Source organism: Podarcis muralis, chromosome 3 (genome assembly GCF_964188315.1).
Source record: "Podarcis muralis chromosome 3, rPodMur119.hap1.1, whole genome shotgun sequence".
Taxonomy (NCBI): domain Eukaryota; kingdom Metazoa; phylum Chordata; class Lepidosauria; order Squamata; family Lacertidae; genus Podarcis; species Podarcis muralis.
The window spans coordinates 29,934,093-29,946,995 of NC_135657.1; positions in this window are offsets into that span (position 1 = coordinate 29,934,093).

A 12,903-nucleotide genomic window follows, 5' to 3' on the forward strand; every position below is an offset into this window, starting at 1 on the left:
TCTTGTTTTAGTATGCATTTTGTATTTTTATGTTGTGAAGCACCTTAATCAACAACAGTCATCTTCAAATATCTGAAGGTCCTTCACATGGAAGATGGAGCAAGCTTGTTTTCTGCTGCTGTAGAGGGTAGGACCCCAACTAATGGATTGAAATGATGTCCCTGAATATCAGTTCCTGGGAACTGAAAGTGGGAAGACTGCTGTTGAATTAAGATCTTGGTTGCAGGCTTTTTTTCTTTTTCTTTTAATTCTTTATTGAGTCCAAAAAGAAAACAAACAGTCAACATAAGAATAATACACATTACCAAAAGATAAAATACTTTCATCATTCATAACTTCCATAATGACGTCCGACCACCCCATTGTGGATCCTAAGTGGTTTTTGCACATCACACTTATCTTTTATCGTCAAATCAAATCTCAAATCTCTGAAATTCCTAAGATTTTCTACTTTCCTTCAGAGGTCGCTCCAGACCTGCCAACAAGTTTAGGTTTTTACAATGCTCCCTGAGATATTTTCTGTACATGTCCCATTCTTTCATAAATGTTTGTTCTGTGTGGTCCCTTAGTTTTTCTGTCATCCTTGCTAGTTCTGCGTATTCTAACAGTTTTGATTGCCACTCCAGTTTAGTTGGAGTTGAATCTTCCTTCCAATTTCTGGCTATTAGAATTCTTGCTGCGACTGTGGCGTACAGAAATATCTTCGTCACCTTTTTTGGAATATCTGTGCCCATTATACCCAAAAGGAAGGCTTCAGATTTTTTTATAAAGGAAATCTTAAATATCTTTTTGAGCTCATTGTATACTGTTCCCCCAAATTCCTTTAGTTTCCTACAGTTCCATCACATATGTAAAATTGAACCTTCCGCCTCTGCACATGTCCAACAACTGCTTGAGATATTTCTATACATTTTTGCAAACTTTGATGGTGTTAAATACCAATGATAAAGCATCTTCATAAAGTTTTCTTTCAAAGTATAGCATGCAGTAAACCTCAAGTCCTGCTTCCATAATCTTTCCCATGCCTCCATTGGAATGTTATATCCAAAGTCTTGGGCCCATTTGACCATCACAGATTTTTCCTCCTTCTCCTCCACTTCCCAGTCAAGGAGAAGTCTATACATTTTAGAGAGTGTTTTCTCTTTAGATTAAATTAACTCTTTTTCTAGGCATGCCAGCCATATCAATTGCCGAAGCCTTCCAAATCTAACAAATCTGTATTTTGTAATATCAACCATTCCCAGATCCAGGAGAGACAGGCTGCTTCATGGCATAGTTTTAAATCTGGTTGCAGGCTTCCCATCTCCCCATAGTGGCATCTAGTTGGCCGTTATGAAAACAGGATGCTGGACTGGATGGGCCTCTGGTATGATCCAGCACAGCTGTTCTTATGTGTCCCTGTAAAAGACCCTCAAATTGACTTAGAAAAAATTATAGGTTTTTAATGTGAAAAATCAAATAATTGTCAAGTGAATCTAGGGTGGCCCATATAAGGGACAGCTGGAGAGAAGATAATTTTCAAGTTGCAATAGGATGCATTAATGAAACAAAGGTCACCCTTGAAAATAACTGGGGATATTATGCTGACAAACCAGCTAAATCTCAGATCTTATCATACTTCACGTGTGGTGTTTTCTGTGCTTTTGTTTTGCCCCCCACCCCCACCTCGATGGGATTAAAAAAGCTTCGAAGAGTAACGACAATAGAAAGAAAACACTTTTTTCTGAAGGTCTTCCTCTTGTAGCTCTTTATGGCTCATTCCTCTTATATAGCTTTGCAGCTTGAGTCTATTTTAAAAGTATTAGGAATGTGCACCAAATTCCTGAGGAGTTCCAGGAGTGGTTCATAGAATCATCTAGTCCAACCCTTTGCAATGCAGGAATCTCAACTAAGGCCTCCGTTACAGATGGGCATCCCACCTCTCCTTAAAAACTTCCAAGGAAGGAGACTCCACCACCTTCCAATGGAGTCTGTTCCACTATTGAAGTTCTTCCTGATGTTTAGTTGGAATCTCATTTCTTGTAACTTGAAGCCATTGGTTTGAGCCCTACCCTCCAGAACAGGAGAAAACAAGCCCATTAGATACTTGAAGATGGCTGTCATAGCTCCTCTCAGTCTCCTCTTTTCCAGGCTAAACATACCCAGCTTCCTCAACTGTTCCTCATAAGGCTTAGGACGGCTTAATCGGTAAAGCAGGAAACTCTTAATATCAAGGTCATGGGTTCAAGCCCACGTTGGGCTAAAGTTTCCTGAGTCGCAGGGGGTTTGACTAGATGACTACATGAACTCTATGATTCTATGGTTCTGTCATTGCCCTCCTCTGCACTCATTCCAGCTTGTCAATATGCTTCTTAATTGTGGTGTCCAGAACTGGACATAGTACTCCAGATGTGGTCTGACCAAGGCAGAATACAGCAGAACTATTCATTCCCTTGGTTGAGGCACTATACTTCTGTTCACGCAGCTGCTTCCTTCTTGTAGTTTCCTGACCTTTAGCAGACTTCTGTAGCACCACATCAGTTTCCTGAGCATCAGAGTGGTTAATTCCACCCTGCCTATCAAGATTAATATGAGGAGGCTGTTACCTTCCTGTGGTCTTTCCATTGCCCACTATAGAAAACAAGATGCTAGACTGTTAGTTAGATCCAACAGGACTCTTCCTATATTCTTGGAGGTGTTCTTGTCTTTCAAGCTGGTTCCTAACTCAGAAAAGTTTATTCTTCCCTACCTCTTCCGCTAGCTCGTCTCTGACATATGGGTTGTCTTACACTGTTGGGGTTTCATGGAGGGTAGCAATGCAGCAGCTATTCTATTCCCTTGGTCATCTGTGACCTACTTCTAAGAAACCCAGATACAAGGCACTCGAAGCCCTTTCTACATGTATTCTATTTTTAGAGAGTGCACACTTTATGGGGGCACTTATGTCTGTCATCAACAGATCAATGGCCAACGTCTTATTTCTGCTACTGTACCGCGACACAATGTCAAGCCTACAATTTCGGTGGTCCATTGAAGGTCAACACTTTTCTCGCATTTTGACAAGCTCTGCAAGCTGATCAGAAAGAACTCCAGAACTTCATCGAGCCCAAACTTGCGATGTAAAACAAGAGCCAACAGCAGCTGTCTTGTTCACAACACAAAGAAGGTGAAAGCCAAGGCGCTTTATGGCTGTGGCATCCTTCAGAATAACAAAATCTGGAGAGAGATAGGCAGTTGCTTTCTACCAAGCCAGATATATGCGGTTCAGTATTGTCTCCTCATATGGTTGGCTGCTGTGAGAACAGGAGGCTGGACTAGATGGGCTCAAACATCTCTGTCAGATCTTTCTCATTGTCCCTTACCTGTTCCTTTTTAAAAACTGGATATTAGTGATGGGAGAGAAAGTTGATTCAGTTTGCATTAAGCTGAATTTACAAAATTTGCAGTTTCTGAGCGCTGCCGTGGCCGCATTTGAGCAGCTAAACCCTGCCCCCAAGCCTCGACCTGATTGGTTGGCTGCCCAGGGGCATGGCACAGCAGCCGGGATAGCTGGGCAGGGTCCGAAACGCCCCCTGCCAATGCGGAAAATGGCTCCCGCTCACAACTCCTCCCCTCTGCAAGGAGGAGAGGCTTTTCTGAAACAAGATTAGAAACTCTTCTCTGACCAAACAATTGCTGCATTGAGCAACCATATTGTCCTACCCTGGAAACTGACCCCCCTCCTGCCCCAGGCCGAGCCTATATTTGGCTATATCACATGCCTCAGGCCCTTTTGAGCATCGTTTGTTTGTGCAAGCCCCCGACTCCAGCCTGTGCTGGAGCTTGGCCAAGATCTGACAGGTCTTTTTTGGCTTGTATTTGCTGCAGCTGAAGAGAGGAATAGGATCAGATTGTCTATTTATACTTTTCCTCATTCATCAGCTTGACTTCAGATACCTGATTATCTACTTACAGAAAAGACATTGTCATTTGCAATCCTCTGTCCAAGAGATCTTCCTACTACCATCGCTGTGGACTTTTTGCTTTTATACAATATGGCTGGGAGAGTACCTTTGTTTAGATTTGTGCTCTTTAGGTTGATGCGCTCCTCATAACAAAGTTAACAGCTGGTGGATAGCATGGTACTCATGGCGAAAATAACCCTGGGTTAAAAAAAATGGCTGTTTTGTCCCATTTTAGGAAACAACACAGTCCCATTTAGCCATGGCAATTATTTGTATAGACAGAAGGTTTCTGGTGTCAGGATTGTGGATGAGTGTATGGGCCAAAATGGGGATTAAAATATACTGTTTCCTGGATTCCAGCGTTAAGCATAATTTTAGCATGTCCATCCCTGTTGTGCAAATATAGTACAATCAAAATTCCTTATACTATCAATGGACAGTTGGTTGGCAGTTTCATATAACTTTCTTGATTGAGTTTCTCATTAAAATCTTCCCAGGCAATCAGGGGCATCATATATGTGTGGAGATGCACAAGAGAAGCACAATTGTTCTTTTGTTATTCGTATCAAGAGAAACATTAAACTGTGCTTCATAGAATCATAGAGTTGGAAGGAACCCTGAGGATCATCTAGTCGAACCCCCTTCAATGCAGGAATATGCCGCTGCCCCATATAGGGATCGAACCTTCAACCTTGGCATTATCAGCACTGCGCTCTAACGAACTGAGCTATCCAGTGCTCAGTTACAAGCAAACCATTTTGATGTCCACATCAAAATGGTAAGATACAATACACAGCAAAAGCCACACTGGACAGAAATGTTAAAATTGATCTAATGGTGCTGCATGCCTTATTTCTGGAGGAAGACTATTCCAGAGGGCAGGTGCCACCACAGAAAAGGTCCTCTTCCTGGTTGTGGCCAGATGGATGTCTACAGGATGCTGCATAACCACGATCTTAATGATCTGCGTAAGTCTGTATGGGAGAAGGTGTTCTCTCAGATATGTGGTACTTTTATAAGATTGTGTATAAAAATATAGTATAGGCATACTTTTAGTAGCATAGAATAGTGAATTGATGGAAAGTTTTGTGTGGTCATTGACAGGCAACAAAGACCTATGGGATAAAGCCAGTAATCAGGCACAAAGAGTCAAGGCTGAATGGTGATTCAAGGGAGAGGCTCAAGAAGCAAGTTAGAAGTCAGAATTAAAGGATAGCTAAGGATACTGGAATACACCATAGCTCAGGGAAACAACTTATACACCTTCCTGCCCATTCTCAGCTGGAACAGGGAGCACCAATGGCCAGTCTGGGAGGACAGTCAATCCAGAGTTTAAGAGTATTCCACTGAGAAGTTGCCACCTACATTTCTGTGGCTTAGCACATGGGGCAGCCGCCCCCAGTTCCCAACTCTTTGATTCTGAAGGCCCTCTATGGAATAGAGTTTTAAAAGAAACAAGCAAATTAATATCCTTGCCATTATGACCACTGCCATTCTAGCAGTAGACAATTGTAAGCGCAAAGTACCTGTAAACAATAGCTTGTACTTTCACTGTTTATTGTTCATCTGATAGAGCAAATACTTCCAAGGTTAGGTGTGTTATGCAATGCATTTTTGACGGTATCTGCATTTTGTTATCAACACTGAATGCTGACATTGCACCTGCTGTTTCTAAAAAGTGGCAGAGGAAATCCTATAATATACTCTGCGATTGCATTACAGATCCTGAGGCATGTAGCTAAGAGCTCCATAAAGCCCCCAATGACAGATTGCCGAGTTAAAAATAGACTGAAAACCCACATAACCTGTCCAACTTGTAGGTTGCAAATGAAAGACATTTATGAAGTTTGTGTCTATGATTGGTTTGACTGATAGTGGATGTTTGGCTGACCTTGTCGACTCAGCTGCAAGTTACTTTCAAGGAGTCAGCAGGCAAAGCAAACAAGCTAATAATGAACCAAAACCAGCAATCTTTTTGCTCTGTTTGTCCCCACAGAAGCTCCTGAGCTGATGCCTCAGTGTGCAACCCAAGGTATATGAAAGAGGGGAAGATGTGTGCTGGGTTGCATATGGATTTTATACACTTGGAATCCAAACAAGGACTTCCCATGTCCATCAAGGAGAGCCGTTGAGAATCATGCCTTGTGTTTTCTGAGCCTCATATATGCTGGATCAATTACCTGGAGAAACACACTCTGCCCTGCAATAACATAAATCCCAGTTGAATATGCCTTAATACTTGAGTTTCATGGCATTTCCCCCTCAAAATCCGCCCCAAGATAGCTAAAATGACCCCTTTTTTATAGGCTCCAAATGGGGAGACATATTTTCTCAACGATGGATAAAAGTGTAAGTCTACAAGTTGTATCAACCAAATTACACAGTAGGCATGACTGCCGAGGAGCAGAAAAACAGTCTAGATCAGGCATCCGCAACCTGCGGACCTCCAGATGTTTTGGCTTACAGCTCCCATGATCCCTAGCTAGCAGGACCAGTGGTCAGGGATGAAGGGAATTGCAGTCCAAAACATCTGGAGGGCCGAAGGTTGGGGATGCCTGGTCTAGATCACCAGGCCATCTTAGAAATGGATAGAACACATGTGGGACACACAAAGTTGCTTCAGGACGGAGTGCTGCTGTTCAGAATCCAGACCACTTGATTCTTCATGCCGCCCACCCATTTTCCATTCACCATTCATAGTTAGCATCTGGTGCCACAGAGCGTGCTCAATCCGCATGAGAGTGTTTTTAGGGCTCCCTCCAAATTTAGGAATAGCTTTCTGATTATTTATTTTTTTATTTTGTTTGCATTTCTGCAAAACTTGGAGTTCTACTAAGCTTACGGATAAATTTATTATTCTAAGAGGTTTAGTCATGCTGGCCACATGACCCAGAAAAGCTGTCTGTGGACCAACACTGGCTCCCTTGGTCTGAAAGTAGAGATGAGCACCATACCCCATGGTCGAATTCAACTGGACTTAACCATCATGGGGTCCTTTCCCTTTCCCTTTTACCTACCATGTGGGCTACAGAAACAATGTAACTCTGCCTGAACATCATCATCATCATTCACAGCAAGTCTCAGGGCAGGTTACAACAATTTATAATTAAAAACAGTTAAAACAAATGACAGCCACAGGAATAGGGTGGGTCCTATACATCAGAAACACAGGCAAGAAAGTGACTCACGCTTCCTGTTTTCTGTGCGTCTTTGCAGCATCCACGGAGGAGCTCTCATTTCTTCCCCTGTGGTGAGACATCTGAACTGTCCACGCATTAGGACCTTGTGTACATCACCATCAGGGGAAGTTGCAAGATTTGCATGGATGTCAGATATTACAAAGAAGTACAGAGAACAGGAAGCACTTGCCACTCACGCACTCTTATTTCCATGCAGCCTTTATGTGGGGATGACAAACCGCAGATTCCTCACAACTAAGGTACAGATCTCTGGAACCTCCCTTGGTCACCAAACCTTATGTGACCCAATATCTGTGTCTTTTTCATTCCAGTCCTGACCATGATAAATGATATGGTCCCATTTCCTAAGTGATTTGTAAGTTGTTATTGTGCAGGCAGGATCTTGCTCCAGGGCAGGAAGCTGTACTAGAAAACCTTCAAGTCTCTTCTAGACCAGGATTCTGCCAGCCCCAGTTGTTATTGGACTCCACAGCCAAGATGGCTGCTCCCAAACATTGGAGCTCCCTTCCTAGAGAAGTTAGACTGGCTCCTTCCTTATTGTCCTTTCACCGACAGGTGGAGACTATTTTATTTCAAAAGGATTTTGGGAACTGAATGTTTTTGGGGTTTTTAAAGAAAAGGGCTTTAATAGTGCTGTGCTGATTTTATTATATGTGTTTTAAAAGATTCATTTTTTGTCTTGTTTTAATTCTGTTACAGTTTATCTATTTATTTTATTTATTAAGCTGATATACTGCCCCTTCATCAGCAGATCAAAGGGCGGTTGACTGTAGGAATTACTTTATATGGAGTTTAATTACCTTTTAACAATGATATATAATTACCTTTTATATATACTTCTCTTTTGTATTTTATCTCTCTTCTTTTAATTTGCATAAGCCACCTTGACTCCTGGGCTGGGAAAAAGGCAGGATCTAAATAAATATAGTAATAATAATAATAATAATAATAATAATAATAATAATAATAATAATTTATTATTTGTACCCCGCCCATCTGACTGGGTTTCGCCAGCCACTCTGGGCGGCTTCCACAGAGACCAAAAATACACTAAAATGTCACAGATTAAAAACTTCCCTGAACAGGGCTGCCTTAAGATGTCTTCTGAATGTCAGGTAGTTGTTTATCGCTTTGACATCTGATGGGAGGGTGTTCCACAGGGCAGGCGCCACTACCGAGAAGGCCCTCTGCCTGGTTCCCTGTAGCTTTGCTTCTCACAATGAGGGAACCGCCAGAAGGCCCTCGGTGCTGGATCTCAGCGTCCGGGCAGAACGATGGGGGTGGAGACGCTCCTTCAGGTATACTGGGCCAAGGCCGTTTAGGGCTTTAAAGGTCAACACCAACACTTTGAATTGTGCTCGGAAACATACTGGGAGCCAATGTAGGTCTTTCAAGACCTACAACAACAACAACTTGGTCAATGGTCAGGGGTGATGCAAGTTGCCTTCCAAAATATCTGCAGGATGTTTCCAGTTGGAAAAAACTACTCTGCTATAACATGATGGTTATCCAGAAACATTTGGTGGGGCACAACTTCCACGTTCTTATTCTACTTCCTTTTCTATGATTACGTACCATTTCCCCTTATGACTATGGCTTTCACTCTCCTTCGTATCCAGCGCCCCTCTTGAATCATAGCTGAGTTTTTCTCTGATGACACATTGGCTTTCTATAGCTGCCTATAAGGGAGGTGTCTGTGAGGAAGCCAGTTAAGGCCAGTCGAAACCCTTTGGAAAGCCTTGCCTCTCTTAACCTTTGACAGCAGAGAGAGTTCCTCTGATGATACAGGTTACTAAGTACAAGGAGGGCACTGTTGCTATGTATTACACAAGGGTCCATCTGGGGATAAGTAGACAACAGGTTACATTACAGCAGACCTTGGCCTTAAATCCCAGTGACTATACTTGAAAAGAGTTCGACTAATTTGCCAGACTGACCCAGGAATGGAGCGTATTAATCCAATTACTTGACCTAGCTTCTCAAGCCAACACACAACCAATTGTCAGAAGAGTTTACACTCCCGCTGTTGGGATGAAAAGTTAGACTTTGTGTGTTTATGGCAGGCCTAAAAATACATGAGAAAGAATTCAGAGCACCTGACATCATTATGAGGCCCTTCTATTTCAACCAAGCCCAATTACGCATTTGCTAAAATTTGCAGTTTGTCAGTGGTGCAAGCCAGACTGTTTTAGCTCTCCCCAAGATTACTGTATATCAGACATGTTTTGCTCACTATAATGGAACAAGAATACACCCCCCACCCCCAAATATTTACACTAGGGAGAGTGGGGGCAGGGGACGATGTGTAGGTATTTCAGGTAGATATTGCAAGTGACCCATAATTCAGCACCTGCTATAGTTTCTTCTTCTTGATTCTGCAGTGACAAGTAAGTGTCAAGCTAAAAAATAAATAAATCAGGTTGTTTGTGATTTTCAGAGGGAAAGGCAACTGGTGGCTAGAGAACTCTGAGATGCCAGGGGGTAAAAAGAGTTCCTCTTTAACCAGGCCTTTCGCTGAGTGACAGCCAATGTCCTTTTTAAATGTGTTGGGGGTTTATTGGGTTGGTTTCGTTTTCATTTTTATTATGTATTTTGCGTTTTTATATTGTGATTTCATGTTTTAACCTCCCTGAGACCTGCGGGCAAAGAGCAGTATACAAATCTAATTAATTAATTAATTAAAATAATAGTAATTATTTTATTATTATCCTGTCAAGCTCCTAGCATTGTTCTAGATCACAAGTGCATCCTTCTACCGTCATGACCCTAAGTCATACACACTTTTATACAGTGGTACCTCTAGTTACGAACTTAATTCTTTCCAGAGGTCCGTTCTTAACCTGAAACTGTTCTTAACTAAAGCCGTGCTTTCGCTAATGGGGCCTCTTGCTGCTGCTGCGCTGCTGGCGCACGATTTCCATTCTCATCCTGGGGCAAAGTTCTCAACTCGAGGTAACTCTTCCAGGTTAGCGGAGTTTGTAACCTGAAGCGTTTGTAACTGAGGCGTTTGTAACTCGAGGTACCACTGTACACGCTTTCTGCAAAGCGATTTCCCCGATAGAATAAATTTTATATCCTATTTTCACAAATATATACACAAATATATCCTTTTTTACGTACACTTTATTCCAGTACCTGCATTTTTGTGCATATCACTTTCGGCTGTAGAGATGCATCACAATATTCAGAAAAGGAGGGTTATTTCAAAGGAGGGCTGTGTTTCGGTTCATATATTTTTCTGGAAAGTGTGTGAATTGGGTAAGTTTGCCTTTAGATGCGAATTGAATGGAATTCCTAGGGAAGGAGACCTTGGGAAATGCTGTTCATTGTAAGAGCCACCCACCATTTTGTGCCCCTCAGCTCTGCCTATGGAGTCTTGCCTTTTTTTGCATATGCCCATAGCATTACATTCACTGTTTTCAAAGCATAGATCCATCTGTCTATGCTGAGAGCTGTTTGTTCTCAAGTGAGAACATTTAGAAAAGGGCCTGTAACCTGAAGCATATGTAACTCGAGGTAACCACTGTAGTGTTTCAGGCATGCAGTTCCTTTTAACTACTAGTTATCATTCTTCCTTCCTTCTTGGATATACACAAATTTATATATTTATTGCCTACGGGGTCTACCTTTAGCTTGGAGAAAGGTCTGAACAATATAGTTAGCCAGGTCCTTCTTTTTTACTCAACCCTAAGAAGTCTAAGGTGAATGAGAAACATCTACCACGCCAAAAGCTGGCCATGAAAATGAGCCTTAAACCAGGAGTGGGGAACATGTGGACCTCCAGATGCTGTAGGACTACAACTCCCATCATCCCCAGCTGTTGGCTATGCTGGCTGGGGATGATGGGAGTTGGGAGTCCAGAGACATCTGTAGAGCCACAGGCTCCTCATCCCTGACTTAATTGCAGCTAGAATCTCATCACATCTCAGTGAATTTCCACTGACAGTGGTGAGGGTGAAGGGAATCTAACTGCCATTAAATCAGCTGCCTAAGAGAATTGTGTGACGGAAACTGTCCTCATCTCTTGGCTGGGCCATTGACAGCAGCTCTGTTGGTGATGTAGTGGGGAAAGTCCTTCTGGGATAGGGCTGCTCTTTGTCAAGAGCAAGACAGCCAGAACCACCCCTGATCTTGGTAGGGAGTTGTTGCTTTGCTAGGCAGCCAGAATCTGCTGAAGAAAACTATAGAATTGCACTGTAAGAACTGTAGCTTTAAGAATTTATGCTTGAGCTTGCTTTTTCCTCTTCCCTCCCATTCCATTTTTCTTGTGTGCCATGACTTATTCGATTGTGATGCAGGAAGCATCTTAAGTACTGATTTTTGAAAGCCATTCTGAGTACCCTTTGGCTAAGAGGCAGGGTATAAATGCACAAATTAAATAAACAAAGCTTTACACTTGCGTTTGATCTGGCAGATTCCTGCTCACCTTTGTCAGAGAAAGGTGGATATATCCTCACCCCTCTGTTTGATATTTGCCATCTTCTCTTCTTTCTTCTTTTGTTGCCATTAAAAACTTAATATCAGCATGAAAAAAGCCCTATGTGGGATTAAACAAAGGAAGGCAACCCCCACCCCCTTTCCAAGTTATCATTCAGCCAAAACCACATATATAGTACCATGCATTTTTCATCGTCTTGCCTTTGTGTTGCTATTAAAAATGATGGGTGATGTTTTAATGTTGCTGGAATGATGCAGCACCCTGTGAATGCTGCGAGCCTGCCAATGAGAGTGAGATAAATGGGCTAGGATTCATCAACTATTATTCATTCAAAACCAACCAGTCATAATAGTCCTAATGGGTGCACATTAATGCATTAGTCTCTCTCTCTCTCTCTCTCTCTCTCTCTCTCTGTGTGTGTGTGTGTGGAGGAATAAATGGACCCACACACAAGCCACATTCAGCCCCGATGCTGAGATCATCTAGAGTGCCCTCACAGGTCCATCCCCCTCCCTAAATGATTACTATATCTTAAAAAGAAATGGAATACATCTCACCACAGTGGGGAAGACTGTGAAGAAGTGACCTGGGTGCCTGCCGAGTCTGCTTGTTTAGGTGTTAATTCTTGATGGGTAACTTCAAGGCCCTTGCAGTCCCTTCTCCTGGTTCTTTTATCTTTAATTCAGACAGCACGTCAAATAGAGGGCTGTCCTCTGTACAGTAGGATGCATTGTCGCACTGGTTTCACAGAGGATTTCTGCATGATTACAGCATGGCCATGATATATTGGATTTGAAAAATAGATGGAATCTTGCACCCAAACATCCCCCGGAACAGAGAGAAAGCAGATGCCATCTATCAAAACTGTGCAGTGCAGTCAGCAGTTCATTCCATAATTGCTTTGTCAAGGCCAGGACTTAAGGAGGCCCCCATCTGATGCCCGTGTAATTCAGACTGCAACTGTCAGCCAGTCAAGGAGAAGCACTGCAGTTGACACAAGTTTCTTCTCTCTAACAAAAGTTTGCTTGCAATGCTTTGAATATTGACTCCAGAGAAGTCCTACTAACTGAAGGCAACTGAAGAAGTGACTAGAACAAGCTCGCACCCAGACCCACAAAGATTGCACAGGTGAACCTGAAGGTGGCTATTTTGCAAATCACCATGTCTTTAAAAATAAATAAATCATTGAAAGCATAGTTAGAATAGCAACAAATTGTGATTGCAGTGATGGCATAGGGTTTCCCTTTTCTTTGTTTTAAAAATGAAGCTAGGGTCCCTAGCTCAGAGGTGGAGCGTGTCCATTGGATGCAGAAGACACCCCCCCCTGGGGATCCTGATAGCT